This window comes from Camellia sinensis, chromosome 5 (assembly GCF_055761805.1).
Source record: "Camellia sinensis isolate YWXY chromosome 5, ASM5576180v1, whole genome shotgun sequence".
Taxonomy (NCBI): domain Eukaryota; kingdom Viridiplantae; phylum Streptophyta; class Magnoliopsida; order Ericales; family Theaceae; genus Camellia; species Camellia sinensis.
This window is the reverse complement of record NC_138965.1, coordinates 102,908,231-102,935,469: the sequence shown is the minus strand read 5'-3', so window position 1 is coordinate 102,935,469 and position 27,239 is coordinate 102,908,231. Positions and strand designations below refer to the sequence as shown.

The 27,239-nt window shown below is 43.1% G+C and overlaps 1 long non-coding RNA gene across 1 annotated transcript in view; it reads right to left on the bottom strand.

Annotated features, from left to right (window-relative positions):
- Positions 1–4,982: 4,982 nt before the first annotated feature.
- The window catches only part of LOC114295354 (uncharacterized), a 30,610-nt gene continuing 8,353 nt past the window's right edge, over positions 4,983–27,239 (bottom strand). The window contains exon 3 of the long non-coding RNA XR_014328823.1: positions 4,983–5,307. This is a non-coding gene — a long non-coding RNA (uncharacterized LOC114295354). The remainder of the gene's footprint in view (positions 5,308–27,239) is intronic.

Sequence of the window (27,239 nt, the reverse complement as noted above, 5' to 3'; positions counted from 1 at the left end):
GTAAGCAAGACACAAGGAGGGGAGGCTAACCCCTCCAATTTTGGACTTCAAAACAACATTTTAGCCACTGAAAAAGCTCTGAAAATCAGTATTTAAAAGCTCAAAAAGAGATGGTGTAAAGATGTAAAACACAAGGGTAAAGGCTAGAAGAGCAAAGTGGAAAGAATGGTGAACCACCCCTCCACCCTTTGAGGCCTTAAACCACAAGTTTTAGCCCAAAAATATAGAGTTTATACAGCCCCAAAACAAAAGGAAAACAGTAGGAAAAACAGTAAATAAAGCAAGAAGAGAAGTAAAGCTTTATACCTCTTGAAAAGGAGAACCAATTCTAGGCAACAAATCAAGGCAAACACACCCTCAAGAGCACAAACTAGGCTCAAAGGTACCTCAGCTCAAAGATGGTTAGGTTTGGCTTAGAGTGCATAGGTAAAAGCTTGCAAAAGCTAAGAAAATGCAAGAGAGAGAGAGAGAGAATTTTTTTCTCTAAAAATTCTAACCTTGAAAATGGAAGATGAGGCCTCCTATATATAGAAAACCATGCAACTCCCTCAGAAATATCAATACATACACGTGTAAGAAGGTGCATGCATCTGTGCCAACAGTTGGCACAACTGGTAAGAAAAATATCTGCAAAACCACTTGTGGCCGGCAGCCAAAAGCGATGGCCGGCAGGCCACAAGAGGTTGCAGACTTGAAAATCTCTGGTTTTGGTCCAAAAATAAGGCAACAGTGTGTAGGGTTTGAAAGGCTCAAAGCTGTGGCATTACGCTAAGGATCCCGAGCACTCGACAAGCATATACACTTATCATTGGATGTGCAAATAGTGACGTCCAAGTCATAAGGGCAATCAAAAATGGGGTGTCTACACTATTTTAACAAAGATCATCTGATTACAAGTTCTAATCGATCTTTCTAGTAAAAAGTTAAAACACAAAAGTTGTCTAGAATTATGTATACATGCATCTGTCCAAATTTCGTAATTTATTGAGGTCGTTTACTATTTTTCAACATGTACAAATCAATATAATGCACATTATACCAATAAACTCATAATTAAATCTTTGTACCTCAACTCTACCACTTCGGCCCTTCACTTCCAGCCTACACATATATCTCATGTGCCTCTCGTATACCTAACACCGCTCCGAAGCCAAACTTGCATGGGGATATCGTCCTGAGTTTGACCCGCACTCCTCGGATGGTTAGCATATACGTACGTGCGTAAATCAAAGCACTCGTCTACTCCTAAGAGCAAGGCAACAATATATATATACACAATCTCTCATCTACTCATAAGAACAAACATAACAATGCCCAGCCTAAGGCATTCAAATAAATCTTATAATCCCCACTTTTTTTTTATACACTCCTTCTCACCAGCACTCAAATAAAACAACAATCCATGGAGTCATAGTAGAGTATTCAGAATTTATCTATGGGTTCCAAGTTTATTTTAATTTCATGTATCCATGAGTGTGATTACAACCATAAAATAAATACATATAAAAACCTTAAATCTGGCATACACAACTAATCAAAATAATTAAAATCAATCCATCTTTCTTACGCCAATACAATATCAAGCCAACATTAAATAAATATAAATAAATAAAAACAATGAAATAAACATAAATTAAGAGAAGTGGTTTTGCACTGACAATATTTTTTTGAAGATCAAAGAATCACTTGGATAATTAATAGGGCCACCAAAATAAAACCCTAACCCCTTTTGTTTTTGTCTCTCTTCCTCACCTCTCTTTCCCGTCTCTCTTCTCTCTCTCTCTCTCTCTCTCTCTCTCTCTTCTCGGCTTTCTGCTACTGCTCTCGTTTTTATTTTATTTATTATTATCTTACTGAGCCTCTAATCGTATTACCTACTTGACATTTATTATTATATTATATTTTACAAATACAACCTAAATACAACTTATATAAATATAAATATCTTATATAAAATCTATATAAATAATTTCTTTGCTTTTTTTATTTAAAAATATATAAATATAAATATTCAGATTAATTATATAATTAACTAACACATTAAATTAACTAAATATCACATTAAATTCTCATATAACAACCCAATTAATGAAGTCCAAAAATAAAATAAACTAATAATAAATAAATGATGACTTACGAAAAATCAGGGTCGCTACATTTTGCCTATTACACATAAGAGAGAGACACACAGAGAGAGAGAGAGAGAGAGAGAGAGTTAGTTTTGTTGTTCATTGCACAGGCGTGCAATAGCAACCAAATCACATTGAATCTCAATGGCAATAGCAGTAGTATAAACAATGATGCAATGGCAACCAAATCACAAATTTGAGGTGTTGATGAATTTCATAAGTGAAAATGGGATCAAATAGGAAAACACAAATAAATAAGCAATGCTCAAATTCAAAATGGACCCACCAAATCTGTAACGCTCCAAAATAAACATGATAAACCATCCATTATGATAAGTAAATAACAATGCAAATTAGAGTATAATTGTGATAACACTGTCCTGTGTTATGTTAATTAATCTTAATTATGATTGTGGTTATGTGCTTAATATGATTTTGAGTGCTACTTATATGATTATGTGTGTGTTTGAGTTCCTATATGTTTACCGTAAGAAAATCTATTTGATTTTCTACTATAGAATTTAAATTGAAGGCCGTAGAGGTGTCATAAAGTGAAATTGACTTTATTTTTGTGTTTAGCATGATTTTTAAAACCTACGGTGAAATTTAATTAAAAATTGATTCGGATCAAAATAATTAAATTCAATATGATTGAATTAGAGCACCATTGCTTAGCCTTAATCAATTGGGTTAGGCAAGCCTATAAATAGGCTTATATACACTCAAGTTCCTTCATTTGAACTCATTTTGGCTGAGAATACACTAAAGAGAGAGAGAGTGCACGGTTTAGAGAAAGAAAGAGGCCAAAACTGAAGACTTTGCTAAGAAATTGAAAGACTAAGGGAATTGGTACAAGATTCAACTACATTTGTGAGGATGGAGCCTCTAGCTGAGTAATTAAACTCAACTTCATGAATTTAAGTTCATAATTGAGTGAATTCAAGCAAGATATGAAATGAATTACAAGAATTGAATTGATTATGATGAATTTGAAGTCAATATGACCATACATGTAGAGTGTTACCATGAAATTGCATAATCAAGCATGCAAGAAGTTAAATATGAGAAATTGAGTGCTAGGTCATACATGCAAGCATGGTTTTGTTAAGCTCTATGAGTATGAACATCATTTATACCATTTGAAATGGAATTTGAGTCAATGAGTTACATGCATGCATAATCCATGAAGATATGTAACTTGATTTCATGAGCTTGATTTCATGAGCTTTGAAGATTTTGAAATGGTTTTGGAAATTTGGGAGATGAACCATAATTTTTGGTCAGTCGAATTCGAATTACCCATGTTTTCATGCTAGGCAATGTTTTCCCATGCTTTGGTATCAAATTGCAAGTTTTGGAGCCTTTGGGGTTGAGTTTGAGCTTCAAAAAGAGTTCTGGAAAACCCAGAATTCGACTTGTCTGCTCGAGCGAGGGAAGCCTCACTCGAGCGTAAATATGTAGCTCCCAGAAGTTTTGCAGAGATTGCACGGTGGCTCGAGCGGCCGAATCTACACTCCAGTGTACCCTACTTTGCATGACTCCTCGCTCAAGCGTCAATAGTCTCGCTTGAGCGTAAATTGCAAGCAACCAGAACTTTTGCAGACCAAAGGGGTCCGCTCGAGCGACCAAAGCTATGCTCGAGCGGAGAGCCTTATTTTAGAAAATTTGAAAAGTTGCTCTATGTTTTGTTTTCCGTTCTCTTTCACTTCTAAGCACTCTTAGGCATGCATTGAACATTGTAAATGAGTTAAAGGGATGAGAAAGAGGCCTAAAAGAAATAAACAATTTGAGAACGAATTGAATTGCTTATGACTCGATATGTTGTAAATTATGTAAGGCCAAGCACAAGGGCAAATCCACCGGCAGAACACTATGAGTAATATCTTAGTAAGAATGTGTTGAAGTATGTTACTTTCCAAATGCTTACTTCTATATGAATTCTATGGATTTGTTAATTCAAATTGAATATTCGTTATTCTAATGATTGAATAAAGCAATTGGAATATGATTATAATTACGACATGCTTACAAGCTCAAGTATAAAATGCACATAAATATGAATAAATGGGCCAAAAGCCGTTTAATATGAATAATTAGGCCAAAGGCTGTTTGATATGAATGAATGAGCCAAAGGCCGTTTGTCATGAATAATTAAGCCAAAGGCCATTTGATATGAATGAATGGGCCAAAGGCCGTTTGATATGAATAATTGGGCCAAAGGCCATTTGCTATGAATGATTGGGCCAAAGGCCGTTTGATATGAATGAATGGGCCAAAGGCCGTTTGACATGAATGGATTGGGTCCAAGGCCGTTTGATAAGAACGAATTGGGCCCAAGGCCAATAGACATGTTTGTGAATTTTCATTCATGTGATTTCCTTGTTTGATATTATTCACTGGGCCTTTGCTCATTCTCATTCATATGTGTATAGGTGAGGAAAGAGATGTCCAAACCCAGCCACGGTGAAGTTTATGAGAGGAAGTCAAGTTTTTGAGGAGTCAGCCCGAACGTCTCACGCACGAGACTTTGTTTTGTTTCTGTTGTTTATCTTTTATTATCGTGGTGAATACATTGGGTCACCCATGTATATAAGCTTTTTGTTTAGCTGACTATATGTCTAAAAGTTCTTGGATGTACAAGATGATTATTCTACTTATTTGTTTGAGTTATTATGCAATGCTTTGGATAATTTTACTATGCCATGTAAGCACAACTCATTGGACAAAATTTTTAAGTCTGCTTCCGTTTTGGCTCCTTAATTCTGCTGTAATATGCTTAATCAGGTTTGAGGTCGTAGGTAATGTCATGATTACTGGCCGGTTATGACCTTAATTCTTAGGGGCGGGTTCAGGTTATGACAATAATATCCTTCTATTACATAAGACTCAATTGTACAAAAGGGTGACACATGCGAATATACATTCATAAGTCCTAACCTTGAATCTGTAGCAGGTGTCAATGACAACAACAACTATGTGAAATAGAAGTTAAACTGATAATAAAAATGCCCTGAAGGCTACAACTTTCCAAAACTGTACTTGGTTACATTAAAATGGATTTAATCCAATATAGATAAAGCCCTACGCTTGTACAAAATATTACCAACGAGTAAACAAAATGAAGCTCTTGCTCCAATCCTCCCAAGCTACTTCAGTGGCAGTGGCATCTCACCAATACCTGAAAATGGTTTTCCCATATAGGGTAAGCCAAAGCCAATAAAAATAATCCAACACAATATATGAATTTTGACAAAGATATAAGGATGAAATGCATATGCAATGCTTATGACCACAACGTTTTACATTTTTTTCTCAAAAATCATGCCATGCTCAGTTTATATCTCAATTATCAAATTATGTCCTTTACAACAGAAAACAAGGGAAAATTCTCAAACCGATACAACCTTTCACGGATATTTTGTTTGCAGGAAACTGTCAAACGGAACCCATGTAAACGTAGCCTATATAAGCACTACTATTGCTATTTTACGAATATTTCATCCGCAGAAATCGGCACCCATGTATATGCGCGTTTTTTGAAACTTTCACCTTGGACACACATGCCAACTTAATTTGGTGATACACACCTCTTTCCAAAATTCACCCATTTTTCTCAAATTCATATACATTTGCAATGTATTAAATGAGCAACAATGTTCAATGTACATGTATGAGAAATTAGTTCTAATTCACCTAATCCTCATGCAATTTCTACAACAATCATAACTATCCTTCACCGATAGCCCAAAACATATATTTCTAAACAGATGTAAAATCTCCAATACATATAAACTTTCCAAATTTCAAGGTGAGTGATAATACATATCAAACTCCACCATTTATATCAATATCCATCTAATTTCACATTTTCAACATCAATTTCATTTATTTATACAAAATAAATATTTGAGCCATTTCGGGTAAAACTCATTTTTCTTCCAAAATTCATTCCAAGTATCAAAATCAATAGTTTGATCATAACTCAACCTCATTTTCAACCCCACAACCATTTTCAATACATTCATTTGAAAACTCCTATTTTGATTTTAAACCGAAACCCTAGATTTGTTCAAAATCCTCAAAAATCACAAGATTATTTTATAAAAACAAATAGCTAAGTTAAAAATCATAAAAGAGTGTAGAGAATCTCTACCTCAAAACTAGAAGATGATTGAGAGAGTGAGGAAACTTCAACAATGCCGGAACCCAACTTTGTTTGGATCAAAACAAAGCTTTAGGTGAGCTCTATCTTTTTAACAAAGGGAGTAGGGTGAAAAAATCCCTAAAGCTAGGTGTATTTGTAGAGAGAAAATGAGTTTTAGAGAGAGAGGGTTTCAATTTAGGTTTTAAAATGTTTTAGAGAGAGAGAGAGGTGAAAAAGTGATGTAAAATGACCGGTTTATGAATTGATATACGCACAGTACGCTTAAGCGCATGACTTGTCTGTAGACGTCCCCAAACGCCCCGGGAGGGAAATCCCGTTTTGTTCGTTTGGGCTCACTACAGTTCAGGACTCAAATGTCACGGTCCTGTATCTAATCTCGCAGAGTGCAATGTAAGACCGATGAATCATCAAAGAGTCCAAATCTGACAAATCGTTTTGGAAAACAGATTTTTAGAAAGAAGTGCCAAACATGGACTGCTTTGCCAGATACAGAGTCGCCACCGAAATATTTTATTTTGGGGGAAATTTAGGAAACCCTGACTCGTTTGCCTAAGGCCACGTGTCCGTCATCACCAAAGTTACCTCGGCTCGGGAACTTGGGTACGATTGGGGAAGGTCACTTCGTGAGCACCCCCGCTCGTCCGATCAAAGATCGGCCTCTACTAACCATGATATCGAGTTTTGAAAACATTATGTGCTCTTATTCTGGTTATTAGCCTAGATTTGCTACGTGATGCGCACAGCATACAAGTATAGACTGGATCGCCTGAATTGGAACAAAACATCTCATGTTCGTTTTGAAAAACGGTTTGAAAGGTGCTACTCGCAAGTAGGCTAAGACGTGGATTTTGCCACCCTCGGGTGGGCTTAGAAAACATGATTTTGCCACTATCTAGTGGGCTTAAAATTCACAGTCAATGCATTATTCCAATTCAGATAATCCAACCTTCATCACAGGCGGCATTCAGGCAGATATATCACATAAGCACATAGCCTCATGGTAAGCATACTATCATGGCAGTCACTCACACACATGCAAGGATGCTGAAACATAAAACTTATCGAGTACTCCAAGCCAAAACAAAAGCTATGTTAGAAATCCATGCATGATCCTAGCTATACAGAAATGCCTAATGCAACACATGCAAAATGCAACTAAAATAGGCTCGGCTATTCTACAGATGTCATGTGAAATGCTATAACTAACAGGTATTCAACTCGGAATTGAAATACGATGCAGTTAGTATGATGCGCCGAGCCCGGTGCATGCAAGACAGATGAATGATGCAAACATGCAAACATAAGTATGCTAATTGAAACATGCCCTAATCTAACCATCGTAAGCTGATAAATAAAAGGGAGAAAGACGTGGGGTTGGAAGACATACATCACACACATGCACACTTATTACAATTGTGCCCTCGCTCGGAGGGTCCGAATGAATATTACACAACCAAAATAAATAACGAACTATTACACGACACTAATTACTTAACAAATGAACTAGGTAAGCAGAGTAAACTAGCATGCTATGCTACGTGCAATGGACTGCCTCAGCTCTGCTCGGAATGATGGAGGATGTATGCATGCTCAATTTCCCTTGTCGGTAAATTCCATCGCGATGCCTTGACTCGCCTTTGTTTGCAATTGAATCCAGAAACTTACACAAAGCTCCGAGAGGCTGAAACTTCACTCTGGGAAGCTGTGGGAGGGCCACCGACCAGCTATTGGGCTTGGAGACCACCCACCGACCAATTTATGTGGGAAAAACCAAAAGGAGTGGTCGGCTTGCCAGAAAAGTTGGTCGGCTAACCAGTTCCTGCCTCTAGTTTCTGGCTTTTCTGCAACAAAGGCAAGAGAAAGAGAAAGCAAGGTATTTGCAACACATGTGTGCACGACCACTCTCCCCGTCATTGCACAAGCTCTAGGGAGTGTGGTCCTCGATCCTCATGCCACCAATCACGCATCTCAATGCATGATGGCCGAGAAGTTGGATTGCACGACTCAATGTGAAATGAATGCACATATGAATGCAACAAGGTCTAAACTCCATCATGGATAATCCGGAGCGTCGGCGACCGGGAATCGAGGCACGTTTCGTCACTTGGATTACGAAATGTCCCTCGTTTCCCGTGTTTGGACTAAACCCTACTCCAAACACAATGCAATATGCATGATATGCATGAATGCAATTCTAACATGCAATCCTAGATGTAATGCCACTGAATGACGTAAACATGCGAGGGATAAAAATGCAAACATGCACCTAGCATATACAATGCTAACACTACATGGCATGCATAATGCTCATGAAATAAATGCGACTAACAACCTATGGCATACTCAATGCGACTAACAACCTAGCATACACAATGCGAGGAATGACATGGCATACACAATGCTAACAACATAACATGCACAACACATTGCAACATGGCATACACAATGCAAGGTGGACTTAAACCAATATGAGTGGACCTCAGCCACACTCAAATCAGTGGCCATATGATGGAAATGAGACAACCGAAACACATGCAAACATGCACGATGCAGGGGACCGATCCTAAGGCATCAAATGCTACTCTACAAAAGCATGGCAAGGGATGAAAGATGGCATACAAACATGCAATTTCCAGCTCTGAAATAATATGCTCAATGGTCCCGAATCATGGAAACATGTCACCCAATACATGAAATAGGCCTTGAAACTCAAAACTAGGCAAATGCATTGAACCACAAGTATGCAAAGAAAGCATTATTTGATCATGAGGCATGAAAACAGAGCCAAGGCAGTCCTAAACATGCACCAAATCAATTTCAAGCATGGCCAAAAAGTGCTAACATGAAGGGCTAAAACAACATGCGACATAGGCTAGTAAGCATGGTTTACATGGCATGTATATGAAGCACAAGAGAGGTCACCAAACCAGCCACAAATAGGTACATGGTATGCTAAAATATGCCCAAATAACCACTGAAATGTATCCAATGCATGCAAAAATGATGGGCTCCTTTGGAGGGCCATGAGGTGGGTTACTTAACACATACAAGATAGACATGTAAAATGGCAAAACCAACTCTGGAAATCAGCTATGACAGCCCTAAAACTCACCAAAAAGGCCCTGAAATGGGTTAATGAAACATGCAATGAAAGGTCCCCTTGAAAGGCGTTGAGGAGGATTGCTCCACACATGCATGAGGGACACAAAATATGGCCAAAAGGGCTCCGGACAGAGTTAAGGCAGACCTCAAAACTCACATAATAGGGCCTGAAATAAGACTTTAAAGCATGCAAGATGGATCCCCTTTGGAAGGCCAAAAGGGCCAACAAACAAGACAAGGAGAGAGGAGGTCACCCGCCTCTGATTTTGGCTCTCAAAACAGTGTGTTAGCCACTGAAAATCCACTGGATTTCAGTGGCTAGAAGGTCAAACAAAGCATGCAACAAAGGCCTAGATGCAAGGCTCAAAACAAGAGGTAAACAAGCATACAAGGAAGTAAATGACCTCAAAAAGAAAAATGCCCTTAATCAAACATCAAGAGGGGCTCAAAATAAAGCTCTTTTCAGTTTATGACAAATCTCGAAAATGCTCATAAATAGGGCTACGATATGAAGCAAAATAAGCCTACAAAGAGGGATAGAGCATACAAGGAGGTATATGACCTCAAACAGAAAAGTGTCCTTAATCAAACTTCAAGAGGAGCTCAAAATAAGACACTTTTCAGTTCAAGACAAAACCCATAAATGCTTGCAAATAGAGCTATGTTATGAAGCAAAATAATGCAAAAAAAGGGGAAATGAGGACTTATCCTTGTAGCATAGCAATGCAGCAAATTCTGGACCAAGAAGTTGAGTCTTCAACCTTTGAAAAATAGCTCCAATATGATTGAATGGATGGTGGAGGTGGTAGGCTATGAGGTGTGGTGTAATAGCCAAGAACAATGGGGTATTTGAGCTTGGATGAGAGAGATATGGAGGGTGGAGTGTTGGTTTTATAGAGGAGAAAAGCCAAGACTTCTTGGAGAAGTCTCAAGAGAGGGTCAAAGCTTATCAAAGAAGCTTAACCAAAAGGGTCAAGCTTCTCCTTGAAGCTAAGCAAAATGATCAAATCTTCCTTAAGAAGACAAACATGATGGTGAAATCTCGGAGGAAGGGCCAAATGCTTCACAGTTGGCACAACTGTGTTGCACTCAGGAAGGCCAAAAAGCAGATGGCTGGCCAACCAGCCAAGGTGGTCAGCCGACCACTTCCCCTGGTTGGCCGACCAGGGGTCAAAAGGGTCAAAGAGGAATGCTGGTCGGCCATACCAGAAAGGTGGCCTCCTAGATGAGTAGAATACAGCTGTATGGTGGGAGACTAGAAAATGTGACCCAGGAGAGAGAAAAACCAACTTTCTAGCAAGGTTCAAAAGGGTCAGGAAGAAAAGCTGGTCGGCCTACCCATATTGGTGGCCTCCCAGATGAGTACAACACAATGGTGGTATGGGAGACCAGAAATTAAGGTCCAAAAGTGAGAAAAACCAGCTTTCTGTCAAGAAAACCGACTAGAGGAGAGAGAAAATGGTTTTCAAAAGAATTGCTGGTCTCCCACCATCCTACCACCTTCCAAACTATGAAAATAGGGTCCATACCAAAAATGAACCCTAACCGATGCAAAATGAGGGTTTGGGGGCCAAAACACACGGCCTGGAGCCCCGAAAATAGGCTGTTAGGTACCGAAAGTGGCGTGCGACCACGAAGGTGGTCTTTCGGGCCACAGTGTCCCTCAAAAGAGAGGAAACAACGGATGTAGTTAAGCGGTCCCGAATCGAGGCACACGGCCGACGGCTCCGAAAACTGGAAATTGGTCTCCAAACGGGAAAAATGGCCCACGACCACGAAACGTAGCCTACAGCCACTGAGAGATGGTCTACGAGACCTCTTCCTCCCTTCGGGAAGAGAAAACAGAGAAAGCAGGACCTGATTCGTAAACCGAGGCAAAGCACAAAAGAGCCCCAAAGTCCGGAGGCAAGGCTCTCAGTCGAGACCCCGCAACCTCAGAACGAGCACAATATGCATCATCATCGAGCGCTCAACCGGTGACGTCTGAGTCTTAAGGCCGGTCAAAAATGGGGTGTCTACAGTTGTCCCTCTTTGACAGAACTCGGAAGTCATAAGTGACGGGAGTGAATGTCAAAGCCCGGAGACGACCCATTTTTGACAAGGCCGAAGATTTAGATAAACAGGCGAGATAAACAAAGATGTGCCCGCAGGCAGGGGGCAAAATGCAAAACGATATGCACAAAGCCGAACGTAACTCATGTTCATGCAAAGCAGCAAGCTGTAATGAGGCAAGTATTTACAATAGATGCAATAGTTTTAAGCAAGAATGCAAAGTAACAACTACACTTCATGCAGTTTAAGAATGCAAAGAATTATTCAATTCTCGCCACGTCTCACACGGAGAAGATATAATACTTGCGCGGCTCGTCTGGTCGCACTAGCCTCAAATGAACCGTACATACAATATCGTGCCTGTAAAAGAGAGAAACTTAACAAGCACAACATAGTTAGCAACATATGTTCAACACTATGTTGAACGCAAACGAACAAGGTGCCGATGAGAAAGCGCATCGTAATGTAAGAAGAAACGTGCGTGACAACGCAAGTTAGGCATGGAGGCATGACAATAACAATGAAACGTGTACAATAATGCAAGTGGTGTGCATGAGAATGCAAGTGACGTGCATAACAATGCAGGATAAGTGCAAACTCGAATGCATATTTGACACAAAACAACGAGCAAATAAATGCAGGTTTCGATGAGGGCGATTCAATCGCGGCCTCCGGTTTACCTCCCGGAAGGGTCACAACATATTCAAAAAGGACACACCTTGCTCTTGGCGAGTAAAGATGAAACGTGCATCGGAAGCTGGAGTTGCAATTCCCGCGGAGGGATTTCGCAACGAAAAGTGCACTTTTCTCGTACTTTCTCGAGTGTCGGGGACTCCGATCACTACCAAAATTTGCAAGGAGTTCAAAGAGACCTTGGATACCACCTTGGGAGCACCACCGACCAGGTTTGAAGGCCATTGGAGGTCACCGACCAGGTTTGGTGAAGGGGGGTGGTCGGCCTACCAGAAAAGGTAGTCGGCCGACCACCTAGCCCAAATCCGGGGCGGTTTGGTACTTTCACACTTGTTTCTTTAAATACACTCGGCCAAAGCTCTTTTTGCTCACATCTTCAGGTCCGAAATCACATTCTCCTCCTTCCTAAACCATTTTCCCCCTCAGATCTGCACTCTATATGCGTTTTTCAATGTCCTACGCAAAGTTGTTTCGCGAAAACTTTCAGTTCTCTTCACTTTGAACCGATTAAATTTTGATTTCGGTGCTTCTTTCTCCATTTTCACCACTTGAGGTAAGTTTGTCTCAATATTTGGAACATTTTCTCGGGAGTTGACTTTTGTTGACTTTTTCCAATTTTAGCTCATTTTTCTCATTTTTGCTCCTTTTTGCAGATTTCTTGAGATGGCGGGTCATTTCTCTTATGGCGGAGGTCCTCCCGGTGCAGGGGGTGAGCCAGATATCATGTCTTTGCCTCCGAGGGTTCGGCCATTCGATCTCGAAAGGTATCACCCTCGGGAGCATATCCTCCCCCGGGCCTTCTTCTACCATTTTATCGATTTTGATGATCGAGCACTCGTGGATCTGCTATTGCGGGAGCCGAAGTCCCACCTTTCGCATCAGACACGGGAGGTATGCACCTCACTTTTATGTTTTCCGCAATGTATTATACATTTTCTATGCATTTCATGCTTTCACTATGTTTATCTGCTCATTCTAGCACACAGCCTGTTCTGAACACTTAGTTTATAGCAGAGTATTCCGTTTGCATCTTGAACACACAGCCCAATCACTTGAATTTCCGAACGCGCAGCCCGCATATTGATTGTGAACACACAGCACACACTTGTTGAGAGTTGAACACACAGCCCAAACTTTGAATTTCTAAAGTCTGAACACGCAGCCCAAACACTTGATGTTGAACACACAGCTCGAACTTTGAGATGAACACACAGCCCACTGATTTGAAATCTGAACACACAGCTCAAATACTTGACGTTGAACACACGGCTCGAACTTTGAGATGAACACACAGCCCACTGATTTTGAAATCTGAACACATAGCTCGAACTTTGAGATGAACACACAACCCACTGATTTTGAAATCTGAACACACAGTTCAAATACTTGACGTTGAACACACGGCTCGAACTTTGAGATAAACACACAACCCACTGATTTTGAAATCTGAACACATAGTTCAAATACTTAACGTTGAACACACGGCTCGAACTTTGAGATGAACACACAGCCCATTCTTTTAGATGAACGCACCGCCCACACTTGTTGAAAGTCGAACACGCAGCCCAAACTTTGAGTTTCTGAACACGCAGCCCAAATTTGAGGTGAACGCACAGCACACACTTGTATTTGTACACAACTCACAGCATTGTATCTGATTTGGCTTGCACACAGCTCATACATTTCATTTACACGTAGCTTATTCATTTTATTCTGAAACTGAATACATGTTTTCATTATGAATGCAGGTGTCTTCTCGTGTCACACGAGGATATGGCTCCATTGTTGCGAGGGAGTGGTACACAGAGCTCCCGGAGGCCGTTCGAGATTGGGTTGACCAGGCAGGGTTCGGACCCTTTTGCACTAGGATATCTCGCTATCCTGCTAGCAGGACATTGATGGGGGCTCTTGTAGAGAGGTGGTGGGACACCACTAACTCCTTCCATTTCTCGGCCACCGAGGACATGACTATGACCCCGTTCGACTTCGCTGTACTGACAGGCCTTGACGTGGGAGGATGGGCGATCCTTTATGATGAGGATATGGGCGAGTGGGAGGCTACCTGGATCTATCTCTTGGGAGCTCGCCCACCGGTTGACAGAGCAGCAGGCAGGGTCCGGTACACTTGGTTCTCCACACATTTCAGGGAGACTAAGCCCGAGACTCCCGAGGAGACAGCGCAGTACACTCGAGGTTTTTGATGTTCCTCCTCGGGACCACTCTGTTCTCCGATAGGGGGAGCACCGTCGGACTCTATCTGCTGAGTGCCCTGGTAGACCTATCACAGGTCAGTCGGTATGACTGGGGTGGCGCTGGCTTGGCTACCCTCTATTGCTACATGAGCGCGACCTCCCGCGGACGGGGGAACATAGTTGGCGGTTATTGGAGAGCCTGGGAGGTATTTTCTGCCCTTTTTTATTTACATTTCTGCTTTTCGTTATCTGTACACTGCACGCACGGCACACTTTACATTCTGTACGTTGCATTCTGCTCTCAGCATTCTGCATTCTCTGTACATTCTGCATTTACGTTCTGCACTCAGCATTCTGTATTCTGATGGCTATTGCCTTATTTTCCACAGCTCTGGGTTTTCGCATACTTTCCGACGGGAGACGGCTCGGAAAAGTTGAACTTCCGGGGAGCATTTCTCATCCAAAATCTCAAAGCTTGGATTGCTTCTCTAGACGGCTCGAAAAAGTTAAACTTCCGGGGCTTCGGCTTGAATGCACTATTCACGCTGGGCCGCACTACGCTGCATCTTTCTTTACTTCATGCCGCGACAAGGTTTTGGAATCCGGTAACACACGTCTTTAGCTTTAACGGGCAAGAGATGTGTCCTACTTTCGAGGATTTCCAAGTTTTGATGGAGTCCGAGCGCAACGAGGAAATCTTGCCTCAACTCCGATTTGGCCACGTCCAAGCCCTAGGACGAATGTGCGGCCTCACTTTGCATGATGCTCGATCATTGGTTCACGACGGGGAGCTGGACATCCCAAGCTTGGTTCGCTGGTTTTCTGATGCTGGTGACTGCGGCGACCATCATTGGCAGGGCTATCGGCGACACGCGCTTTACCTATGCTTGCTATCTCACTTCTTGCTTGCCCCGGGCTCTGGTGGATTCAGTGTCCGGTTGATCGAGGTTGCCCAAGGTTTGAAGGAGAGCAGGAGCTGCATCACCATGACATTGGCTGAGACATTGATGGGCTTGGACACTTTTCATCGCCGGGAGACGGCTAAGCTTGCGGGGAGCCCACTACTATTGCAGGTAATGTTTCCCACATAATCTCACCTATGTATAGCTCACATCACTCTGCCCTCAGGCTTGGTTTTTCTCACAAAACCCTTTCCTTCATTTTCTCTCATCGTACATCTCTCTATTCTTTAATCTCTCATTTTTCATCCCTCCCCAGGTGTGGTTGATGGACAAGTTACAGATTGTGGAGCCTTGCCCAGCATACTCAGCTCGCAGCTACTTTTTTCGACAATGCCTGGTCGATGCCCTGGATGAGGGGTGGTGGTACAACTGGATGTGCAGTTTGTCTGCAAACCGCATCGCTTGGCGCTGCCCTTGGCTCAATCTGCCGGCAATGAGTTACAACATTACCCGTCAACCTGGGATTCAATTGATTGGCATGACACACTGTGTCTTCTACTTTCCATTCCGGTTCCAACGCCAGTTCAGCCGTGATCAGACTTGCCCGCCAGAGGGGATAGAGTACCCGGCTGCATTTGTAACAACCCTCACCATAATTTACCGATAAACTACCGATTACTGCTAAACTGAGACTGATTATGAAAAGTAATTGAACTGATTGAAATACTGAACTGACTGACTAAAATCTGAAACTAATTGATTGACTGTATCTGTTTAAATGCATTATCTATCTGTTTGACTGTTTGATTATCTGTTCATGTTTTATGTTTAAATTGCGAATTGAAGGCCTTATCGGCGGCCGAACTGGAGATCGATTAGTGTTTTATGATCATCATAATTTATGTGATTTTATGGCATATTTATCTGAAATTTAATTTAGTATGATTAAACTAGATTAAGTAAAACTAATTAAAGAGTTAGGCTTATCTACAACTTTGCCATTGTGAGTGGGCCACTTCATGAACTATATTTGAGCCTTATTATACACTTAGGCAAACATTTCATCAGCTCATTTCCCTTGCCTTAGCCGACCAAGAGAGAGGGAGAGAGAGAGAGAGAGGGAGAGGAATTGAATTCCTTCTTGTGCTTTGCTTGGAGAATTAAAGAAATTGAAGGTTGATTACATACACCTTAAACTCAAGACTTAGGTAAGGAGACTTAACCTCTCATTGTTGTTTTTAAGTTGATTCTTGCATGGTTCTTGTCTAATTGAGGAGCCAAGTTATGATTTAGTTCTAACATGTTGAATTATAGCTTAATTCATGCATGCATGCCTATATTATTGAATTTTGAGTTGATTCCATGGGAAATTGTCACATGCATGCTTATATTTATGTTAACTCCATGAATTCATCTTGTCTTTGAAGATATTAGCTCAATAGAGCATGTATTTGAGGCTTGTAAGTTGTTTAACTTCATGCATGTTGCATGTTCATCTTGTTCATGAAAATTGGTTTGAAATTGGGTTTAATTGAAACACCCTTGGGCTTTGGTTTCTTAAATTGAGCTTTAAATCAAGTTATTCGATGTGTTTACAAGTGTTTTCCAGAAATTTAGCCCAAGAGGATCGAGATTTATGCATCAAAATATGATTTTGAACTTGGGACTCAAACCTGGAAAATCTAGATTTTTGACTCCCGCTCGAGCGGGGGGAACTGACGCTCGAGCGGGAAAATCGAGCTCCCAGCATCTTGTATTGATTTACAGTCTGCTCGAGCGGAGGATTGTACGCTCAAGCGGGGGCATGTGTCTCACGCTCAGGCGGGCGTCGAGCGTCCGTCGAGCGGGGATTTCACCTATCCAGTACTTTTACAGTCCGCTCGAGCGGGTACCTTTGTTGCATGTCCGCTCGAGTGGGGCTCTGTTTTTTCTGAAAATTCTGAAACTGTTTTCTGAATGCATCTTTGCATCCTCATCCCATCCTAGGCATTCTTAGGCCTAGTTTAAGACATCTTAATAAGGATATAGATGTATAACACACCGAGGCAAATTAGGGATTAAATTACTATCTTTCCCAACTGTGTAGCTTAGTGTGTGTTCAATCTGTAAACTGTGTAGGGTTGGCGACTGGGGACGTGCTCTAGCCTAACTGTAGCCCAGAACTCTGTGAGTAACAACTGTGTAAAGATATTTTCAAAAATGATTATCTTCTGAACAATTGAACTGTACTATTTTTGAATTGATACTGTTAATAGAACGAATGTATGTCCTCTATTCTGAACTGTATTGTGGCATCCTTAGCAACTACTGTTACTGACTGTTACTGTTACAGAGATCTCTGTCGGTTCCCTTGTTAGAACCACTACTGTTTACTGATTGATGGCCATCATTGACTGTTCGGTCTTTCAAGACCTACTGTTTACTGCACTGTTATGCTAATGGATGTACCACATATGACTGTACTGACTGAACGACTGAAATACTGATTTAATGAACTGTTTTCATTACTGTAAGGATATTCATTCTAAACCTCTTTACGCATTATGTTATTCACTGGGCTTTAGCTCACTGCTCATATATATATGTAGGTGTACAGGCACCAGACTGCGGCTATAAGCGTCGGGGTAAGCTCCAGTTTTGTCAATCCAACCACTGTGCCTCATTGCGAGGTTCCGAGCTTGTCAAGCTTTGGCTTAGGGGTGTTTTAATTTCCCCCGTCTGTCTCTGTAACTATTTTGTTAACTGTATAGACTGTATAGATTGTTACTATACTGTTTAATAGGGATTAGGTCCCTGATCTGAATGATCATAAATGTTGTACATACTGTTCTGCACTGTGTATACACATATATATATATATATATATATATGAAAAGTCTTTTTGGCATTCAGACTGTCACAGCTCATTGGACATTGTTTATTTACTGTATTGGCTTCCGCCAGGCCCCTGTACTCTATTTCACTGTATTACTGTTAAGCAGGCCTTCGGTAATCTCGAATTACTGGCCGGTTACGGTGCTAAACCCATAGGGGCGGGTTTGGGTTGTGACAGCATTCCCAGCCCGAAGCGCACAGTTTGCCCGGTATGCCACAGCATGGAGGACTAGAGAACTCTTGGCCCTCGCTCCCACTTTCAGTTGCATCTTGTCTGATGAGTGCTTGGATTGGCTCAATGAAGAGGCACAGGAAGGGTCCACTTTGGCATCAGAGGCTTCGACTAGCTCTGGGAGGGGGCGCGGGAACACCTGACTTATTTATGCCCCGGATTTATTGCTTTAATAGTACTTTCAAGTTTTATTTATGAATGTAATAAAAAGCAACTTCAATTTGTATGCAAGAGCAGGAGAACTCTGTATTGAAATCAATGAAATTGAAGGCTGTGGGTGCTGAAAATTTTCCACTTTGGTCCAAAAATGGTCCAAGTTGTAAAAAGATTAATTTTGAACAAAGTCAACTTTTATTAAAACTTTTCAAAACCATTTTCGATATGGATCAGAACTGGACACGCCTGAAATTTGTCACTGAGATGCACAACCTCGGATCCTAGCAACTGGAAAGTTGCCCCTAGTCTGAATAGTACCGCGACACTGCACAGCAACGGAAAGTTGCCCCTAGTTTGAAAAGCACTGCACCGGAGATCATAACCGAACTCTTGAATGCTGAATAGGCAAAGATGGCCGAGATGATCAAATGGACAAAGTTAATCGGGAAAAAGTTTATGGCTGAACTTCAAGATGAAGTTGCCTACGTATCCCAAAGATAGGAATCAAGCCTTACGTAGTTCAGGCTCGGGTTCACTCGAGTATTTTCACTCTCCTTTTACGCTCTAACTTTTGCCAAGGCCGCCCTTTGCGGGTTTCCAACCTTGCGAGCTTAGTTTTTATAATTTCAAAAATTTTTGTGCTCTAACTTTTGCCTAGGTCGCCCTCTCAGGTTTTCGACCTAGCGAGCCTCTCAGGGGTAATATTTCTTCAACTTGTCCATGTTGATCGGCTGTGAGAACTCTAGGCCATCTAGGTCCATCAGAACCACAGCTCCGCCCGACCAGATTGACTTGATGATGTAGGGACTAATCCAATTGGGTCTGAACTTGCCCCTAGGGTCGTGAATGGGAGCTCGGTTGTCCTTGAGCACCAAATCTCCTTCTTTTAGGTTCCTGGACTTAACTTTCTTGTTAAAAGCCCGGGAAATTCTGCGCTGATAACCTTGAACATGGTATAATGCTTTCAGTCTTCTTTCATCAAAGAGCATGAGTTCCTCAAATCTGCTCTGCTGCCAATTTGCTTCGGCTATCTGACACTCAGCCAGTACTCGCAAAGACGGAACCTCAATTTCAATAGGCAGAACGACCTCCATCCCATAAACTAATGAATACAAAGTTGCCCCAGTAGAAGTTCGAATTGACGTCCGGTAACCCCACAAAGCAAACGGCAGCTTATCTGGCCAATCCTGGTAGGTTTCCACCATCTTCTGCAGTATGTACTTGATGTTCTTGTTGGCGGCCTCAACCGCTCCATTGGTTTGCGGCCGGTATGTAGATGACTTATGAAAAGCCACGTTGTATTTCTCTAACAAGTCAATCACTTCCTTCTTGAAGTGGGAACCATTATCTGAAATGACCTCGTTTGGGACCCCATAACGACAGATGATGTTGTTTCTGATAAACTTTGCAACGTACGATGCTTTCAACACCGCATAAGATTGGGCCTCAACCCACTTCGTGAAATAATCTATCGCGACCAGGATGAACTCATGCCCATTCGACCCCTTTGGAGTGACAGCCCCGATCACATTGATTCCCCAAACTGAAAATGGCCATGGCGAAGTCATATTATACAGCTTTGACAGCGGAATGTTCATGCGGTTTGCATGGATCTGACACTTGTGGCATCGCCGAACAAAACCGATACAATCCTCCTCCATGGTCGACCAATAATAACCTTGTCTGAGGATCTTTCGCGCTAGCATTACCCCGTTCATATGCGCACCGCATTCCCCTCCATGGATGGCCTCCATCAGGCGTTTTGATTCTTCAGCTTCAACGCACAGTTTATGCATTCCCAGATGACCTCTCTTATACAATTTACCTCCGCAGATGATGAACTGAACGGCCATTCTTCTGATTGCCCTTTTATCCTTGGCATTTACCCCTGGTGGATATGCTTCCATCTCCAAGAAATTCCAAATATCGTAATACCAGGGGTTCTCATCCTGAACCTCATCTATAGCAGCAATTGACTCGTAAGCTGGCACAAATTTCTGGTCGATTATGACTGGACGCATCCGAACTCCAAACGGGATGTCTATTATGGAAGATAGAGTTGCTAATGAATCTGCGAACCTGTTGTTTTCTCTTAGTAGATGAGTGAAGTTTAGCTTCTCAAACCGAGGAATCAGCAGGTCCAAGGTTTGGTGATACATTATCATCTTTTCTTCTTTGACTTTCCAGTCTCCTTTTACTTGAGACACAACAAGGTTCGAGTCCCCGATGACGTCCAACCGTTTTACCCCTAGTTCTAGGGCTGCTTCTAGACCGGCAATGCATGCCTCATATTCTGCTTCGTTGTTCGAGACTTTGAATCGGAGTTTGAATGCTAGAGGGATACAGGAATTGTCGGGTGCTATCAGTAACACCCCTATCCCATACCCGTACTAGTTTGACGCTCCGTCAAAGTATATCGTCCAAGTTTCGTCTTCGATATGCAAAATGGCCTCATCTAGGAATAACTACTCAACTGCTTCATCTCCTTCCACTGGATAATCGGCTAAGAATTCTGCTACTGCACTTCCCTTGACTGACTTGCGCGTCACATATTTCAGATCGAATTCGGAAAGCAACAGCAACCAACGAGCTAGCCTACCCGTAAGTGCCGGTTTCTCGAAGAGATATTTGATGGGATTTAGTCGTGAAACCAACATTACAGAGTGAGCTAACAGGTAGTGCCGCAGCTTTCTGGTAGCCCATACCAAAGCTAAGCAAGCCTTTTCCAACAGTGTGTAACGAGTCTCATACTCTAGCATCTTCTTGCTCAGATAGTAGATGGCTCTCTCCACTTTGTCCTCTGATTCTTGCGTGAGCATACAGCCCATTGTGGTCTCAGTCACTGATAGATACAAAATCAACGGCTTCCCCGGCTCAGGTGGTGACAGCACAGGTGGGTTCTGTAAGTATTCCTTGATCTGTTCAAAAGCAGCTTGGCATCGGCCGTCCCATTGGAACTTCTTTCCTTTCTTCAGGAGGCCAAAAAGTGGTTCACAAGTCAAGGTTAATTTTGAGATAAACTGTCTTATGAATTGCACTTTACCCAGAAAGCCTCACACCTCCTTTTCAGTCCTTGGTGGTGGTATTTCTAGGATGGCCTTGATTTTGGAAGCGTCGACTTCGATACCTCTCTGTGTAATTAGAAACCCTAGCATTTTCCCGGCAATAACACCAAACGTACACTTCTGAGGATTCAGCCGCAACCGAAATTCTCTGATCCTTTGAAAGAACTTTTGTAAGGCGGTGTAGTGGCCCTCTCTTTCTTTGGACTTGACAATCATGTCGTCCACGTACACCTCAACCTCTTTGTGGATCATGTCATGCAATATCGTGGTCGCGGCCCGTTGATATGTAGCTCCAGCGTTCTTCAGCCTAAATGGCATTACCCTGTAGTAATAAGTCCCCCACGAGGTGGTGAATGCAGTCTTTTCTCGATCTTCAGGTACCATCACTATCTGGTTGTAGCCTGAAAAGCCATCCATGAACGAAAGCAAAGCATGCCCCCCTGTGAAGTCCACTAACTCATCGATATGCGGCAAGGGGAAGTCGTCCTTCTGACTAGCTCTATTCAAGTCCCTGAAATCCACGCATACCTGGATCCTACCATCCTTCTTCGGCACCGGAACGATGTTGGCCAACCAAGTTGGGTATTCGGATACCAGCAGGAAACCAACGTCAATTTGCTTGGTGACCTCTTCCTTAATCTTGAGAGACCAGTCCGGGCGGATCCTTCTGAGTTTTTGTTTAACGGGTCGGGCCTCGGGGTCAAGAGGGATCCGATGCTGTACAATCTCAGGATTGATTCAGGCATGTCTTCGTAGGACCACGCGAAAACATCTTTGAAATCTTTTAATAAAGCGACTAAGCACTCGCGTTCCTCCGAAGACAACGTGGACCCGATCTGGACCAGCCGCGAGTCCTCCTCAGTACCAATGTTCACAGTAGTGATTTCATCCATTAAGGGTTTAACAAATCTTTCCTACTCTTGTTCAATTAAGCGTTGCAAAACTGGAGGAATTTCTTCCTCGTCATTTTCATCAAAATTTTGAAAGTCTGAGTTAATGCAATAAATCAAGGGCATAGAAAAGTACTCAGAAACCACAGCCACATCATTCTCATTAAGCACATCCAAATCGTCCGATTCTTCAGTTACAACAGACTCAAAAGAGAAAGAAAAAGACGACCTGGACAGGACTGTGGTATCCGGGTTATCACCCCCTGAAATACCGGACTCAGACTCAGTCGAGCTGGAACCTGATTCTGACTCAACAAACTCGGTGGAATTAGATTCTGGCTCACTACCTGACCCGGTGCTGCTTGACAAAAATCCCTCTTCATACTGCCAAATGAGAGGGTGCGATAGATGCATCCAAAATGTTTACTGGTAGGCCCGCAGCCGTTTCATTCCTGATCACGCATACCGAGAAGTTATCCCCCAAGCACTTCTGTTTGATCAGAGGATCTGAAAGTAGACACGCCAGCGCTACCCCTATTTCACTTTCGGCGTCCTCAGACTCCACTTTCTTACTCTGCTCAGCCTCAGCTAATGGGTCTGTCTGCTCTTCGGCAACGTCATCCCCGGATAACTGTAGGTCAAAGAAAATCTCAAAGCCTGGTACGCGCTTCCTCTCCGCGTTCAACCATGGTTCCGGGAAGCCACAGAATGGAAAGTCCTCCCCCTTCCGGACAAAGCGTCCGTTTAGGGTACCCTGGATGAGTCGATGCACTAACTTATATGGCTTCCCGGCCTTCTTTGCTCTGGCTCTCCCAGCCATCTCCTTACCTTTTCTCACCCAATCCTCTTTGGTGGGCAGATAACCCAAACCAAAAGTATGCGGGTTGTGTGGCACCTTGGCCAATGCTGCAACGCCCTTCCGGCCGCTCTTTTCCAATCCCATCCCGGGGATGTGTTAAAACTTGTTCATGAGGTATACTAATTGAGCGCTAACATACACCCCCTCATTAATAGCCAAAATGTTCTGCACGACCCGGGTCTCAGCCAGAGTGAAACCGGATAAGAACACATCCTCCATACCATGCTCAATTTCCAGGAGTGGTGTAGACACCTCTGGTGGTGGATGGATCGATGAATGCCCAAAAACAATGGCTACTCCCTTCCCATGGGGGTATTTCACCATCTGATGCAAGGTGGATGAAACTGCCTTCACCTGGTGCAGCCACGGCCGCCCCAAGAGTAGATTGAAGGTCGCAGGAACTTCTAAGACGTGAAAGTCAATCTCATGCTGTCCCGGCCCAACCTTGGTCTGAATTTTCACTATCCCCATTACTTCTCGGCTCGTGTTGTCATATGCCCGAATTACGTGGGCTGTCGGCACAAAGTCCGCGGTCTTTAAACCGATGGCATATGTTGTTCTTGCCGGACACACATTGATGGCGGACCCTGTGTCGACGAGCACCACAGGTATCTATTTGTTTCTGCACTCCACAGAGATGTAGAGTGGCTTGTTGTGGTTCGCACTCTCAGGTGGCAATTCTTTGTCGGAGAAAGTCAACATTGGGGTAGCCCCTCTCGGAAAAACTAAACCCACCAGCTGTTCGGGCGTAGTGTCTATTGCGAGCTTGGCCCTGTCCATGGCTGATAAGACAGCTTGTCGATGCACTCGTGATGCCATAAGCAGTCCCCAGATGGAGATGTCTGCATGTATCTTTTTTAACTACTTCAGTACAGCCTCTTCTTCGATTTGCTTCTCTTTTTGCTTCTCTGCCTCCTTATCTTTCCCAGATGCCTCTGGCTAATCTAGATGTGGAGGTTTGAAATACCGTCCACTCCTAGTCATATGGTCGACTTCACCAATGTACCAGGTATCGTCTGGTTGATTGCTCCCCCAGTCCTCATCCATGTGGGCAAGACATAGATCATTGTCCTCCCACCACATTCCATCGGTAGCCAACAAACACCTGTCTGGCTTCGGTACAATGATACCCACAGTACTTTCCGTCCACATGCTCACAGCATTCTTTGTACCTGTGCACACGGCACTTTCAGTCTCCACGAGGGCTTTAGCTTTCCTGATTCTCTCAGAATCCCCAAATCTTTCTCGTTCCAACTGCGTCAGTACAGCTGGCTGTTCAATAATTCTTGTATTCAAAATGCCCAGATCCTGAGCGAAATTCTTAGCACCGGTGCTCTCCGGCGATGCATTCTGATTTTCGGCCCTTCCGGCCACAATTGATGTTCTTGCCCCTGCCGGGCCCTGTCCTAACTTAGTTTCGTTGACAACATCTGGTAGGTCATCAAGCCACCCGGTGACCTCTGCTGATTCCTCAAAATCTGACCAGTTGACTACCATGCCCTCTAGATCTTATTCATTGAAAAATTGGAGGTTAACAAAATCCTCCTCCACAGCTGCTAAGTCATCTATCCTCTGACCAGATTCACCCCCCTGTATCACACAAAGCTCTGCCCCTGCCGATAATTCCACATTTGGCCCAACCTGGCCTACCGATAGAATGTAGTCACTTAGACTATATACCTCATCAGCAAAACTCCTAGATTCCTTAGATTCTGACTCAACAATCCCATTCTCCCCTGAAATCTCCCATGTTCTGTCTTCGGCAGTCACCACCATTAGTCCGTGTTGGGTTCTGGAGATGTCCAACATGCACAAATCAGTGCAGTCGGGAAGGAGTACCTCCGGCTTGGGTAGGTGGGATGGGGTGATATATATGCTAGGATCGTAAGACACAACCCCAGTTTGGATAAAGTTGATACGTTTGGGGGGTGGAGCTTGATTGTGCGGTGGGGGAGGGTTTGTCGTGACGTTGGGTTTTTCTGGAGGCACAATCACCTGCTTGTCAACGAAGTCCTGAATCTCGTGACGCAATCTAAAACATTGGTCAGTGTCGTGACCATGTTGTTGGTGATATGCGCAGTATTTTGCTGGGTTATAAGAGGGAGGGAGTGGATTTGGCAATGGCCTCGGCTCCAGGGGCTTTAAGTGCCCTTTCCTAATTAATACCCCCAGAGCCTTGGACAGGGGCATATATAATGGGGTGAAGGTCCTTTGGCCTCGAGGTTGGTATTTGGTGGTTTGTGTGTTGCTTCCGGATGCGTCGGAGAAAGGTGTAGCTGCCATGGGTCTTGGAGGGGGAATGGTGGTGACCATGTTTACTTCTGAAGCTCTAGCATTTGTGGCATTGCTGGTGCCTGTATTGTTGTTGCGGTTGAAGGTTCTTCTGGGTTGCTCTCTGTCATTATCAATCAAGCCCTATTTCAAGGCATCCTCAATTTATACTCCCATCTCGTGCAGATCTGAAAAGGTAGGGAAGGGGAGCACGATCATTTTTTGCATCAGCTTAGGCTAGAGATTGCGCACAATCATCCGGATTTGATCTTTATCGGTAGGCCTTAGGGTCATCATTGAAGCCTTCGCCCTCCACCTGGCTACGAACTCTGAAAAGCTCTCCTTAGGCTCCTGCCTTGTTGTCTCAAGATCACGGGTTGTGATCTCGATTTGTGTGTTATAGGAGTACTGTGCAATGAAAGCCTCAGCCATCTCATCCCAGTTTCGCTTAACATCATCTTCTAATTTTGTGTACCAAATAGTGGCCACACCCGACAAGGTCCGGTCGAATAATGAAAGCTTCTGCGGTCTGGTGAGGCCCATCGGCCATAGTACATCTGAGAACAACCGGAGATGCACCATGGGATCCCCAGATCCGTCAAAGCGGTCGATTTGTGGCATTTTGAACCTATCTGGCAGCGTCACAGCCACGTTCGTGTACCCGTCCTTAATGTCCGGGATAGACTTCACCCCTTGGGATTTCTTGAACAACTTCTCAAGCTTGCTCAATTTTAATGCGGTAGGGTCGACCTCGAACTCGAAAGGAGAGTCCGGTAGATTGGTAGGTGTTTTGGATAGCTGGGGTAAAATTGGGGGCGGAGCAGGCCCTACCGGAATGTCTGTACCTTCCTGGACATTAAGTGTTTCCCCGAGTGTCTGAACCCCTGGTGGTGGAGGAGCTTGATGTGAAGCAGATGCCCCGGTTTGTTGTTGCAGCCTGGTAATTAACTCTGCCTGCTGGGCCATGATCTCGGCCTGTTGTTTGGCAAATTCATCTCGACGAATAGCGTCCTGCTGCATGGCTCTCATGGTGTCCTGCATCTGACGCATCATTTCCTCAACTCCTGTCGTTCCTGCCATACTGCCGGTAGGTCTAACTCTGGAGTAACCTCGGGAAGCTCAACCTGACTGTTCAAAGTCCACTGATCTGGCAATCTTTGCTCAGATACACTGCGTTTCCTCGATCTCCGTCTGATAACTGGGGGTAGAGAGTGGAACACTGGTTGTCCATCAACCAGATCCTCAGATCGATTGAGTCGGCGACCTCTTGTCCAGAGTGCTTGGGGAATATCTGCTTGGTCTGAAGCAATTGTGCTAAACTACCTAGTAAAAACATAAATAAAGCAATAATAAGGAAATAAACAACCAGAGGAACGGACAACATAACGGCTTAAAATAAATACACAACACACAGTTGGGCATCACAACACACAGTTGATAAGCTGAAAATGTTGTTCTTCAACACTGATCATTATCCCCAAATCGCTGTCCCCGAACTGAATCGGATACCCGTAGATAACTGATTCCCAAAAATATTGAATTGGTGCCCGCAGGCCTGATGCCCGAACTTGCAAACTGATACATGCATTCCTCTGTAGAGACACACTCTAAAAGCACATAACAAGCAAGTGAGAGCCAAAACACCCCTATGTTGGGG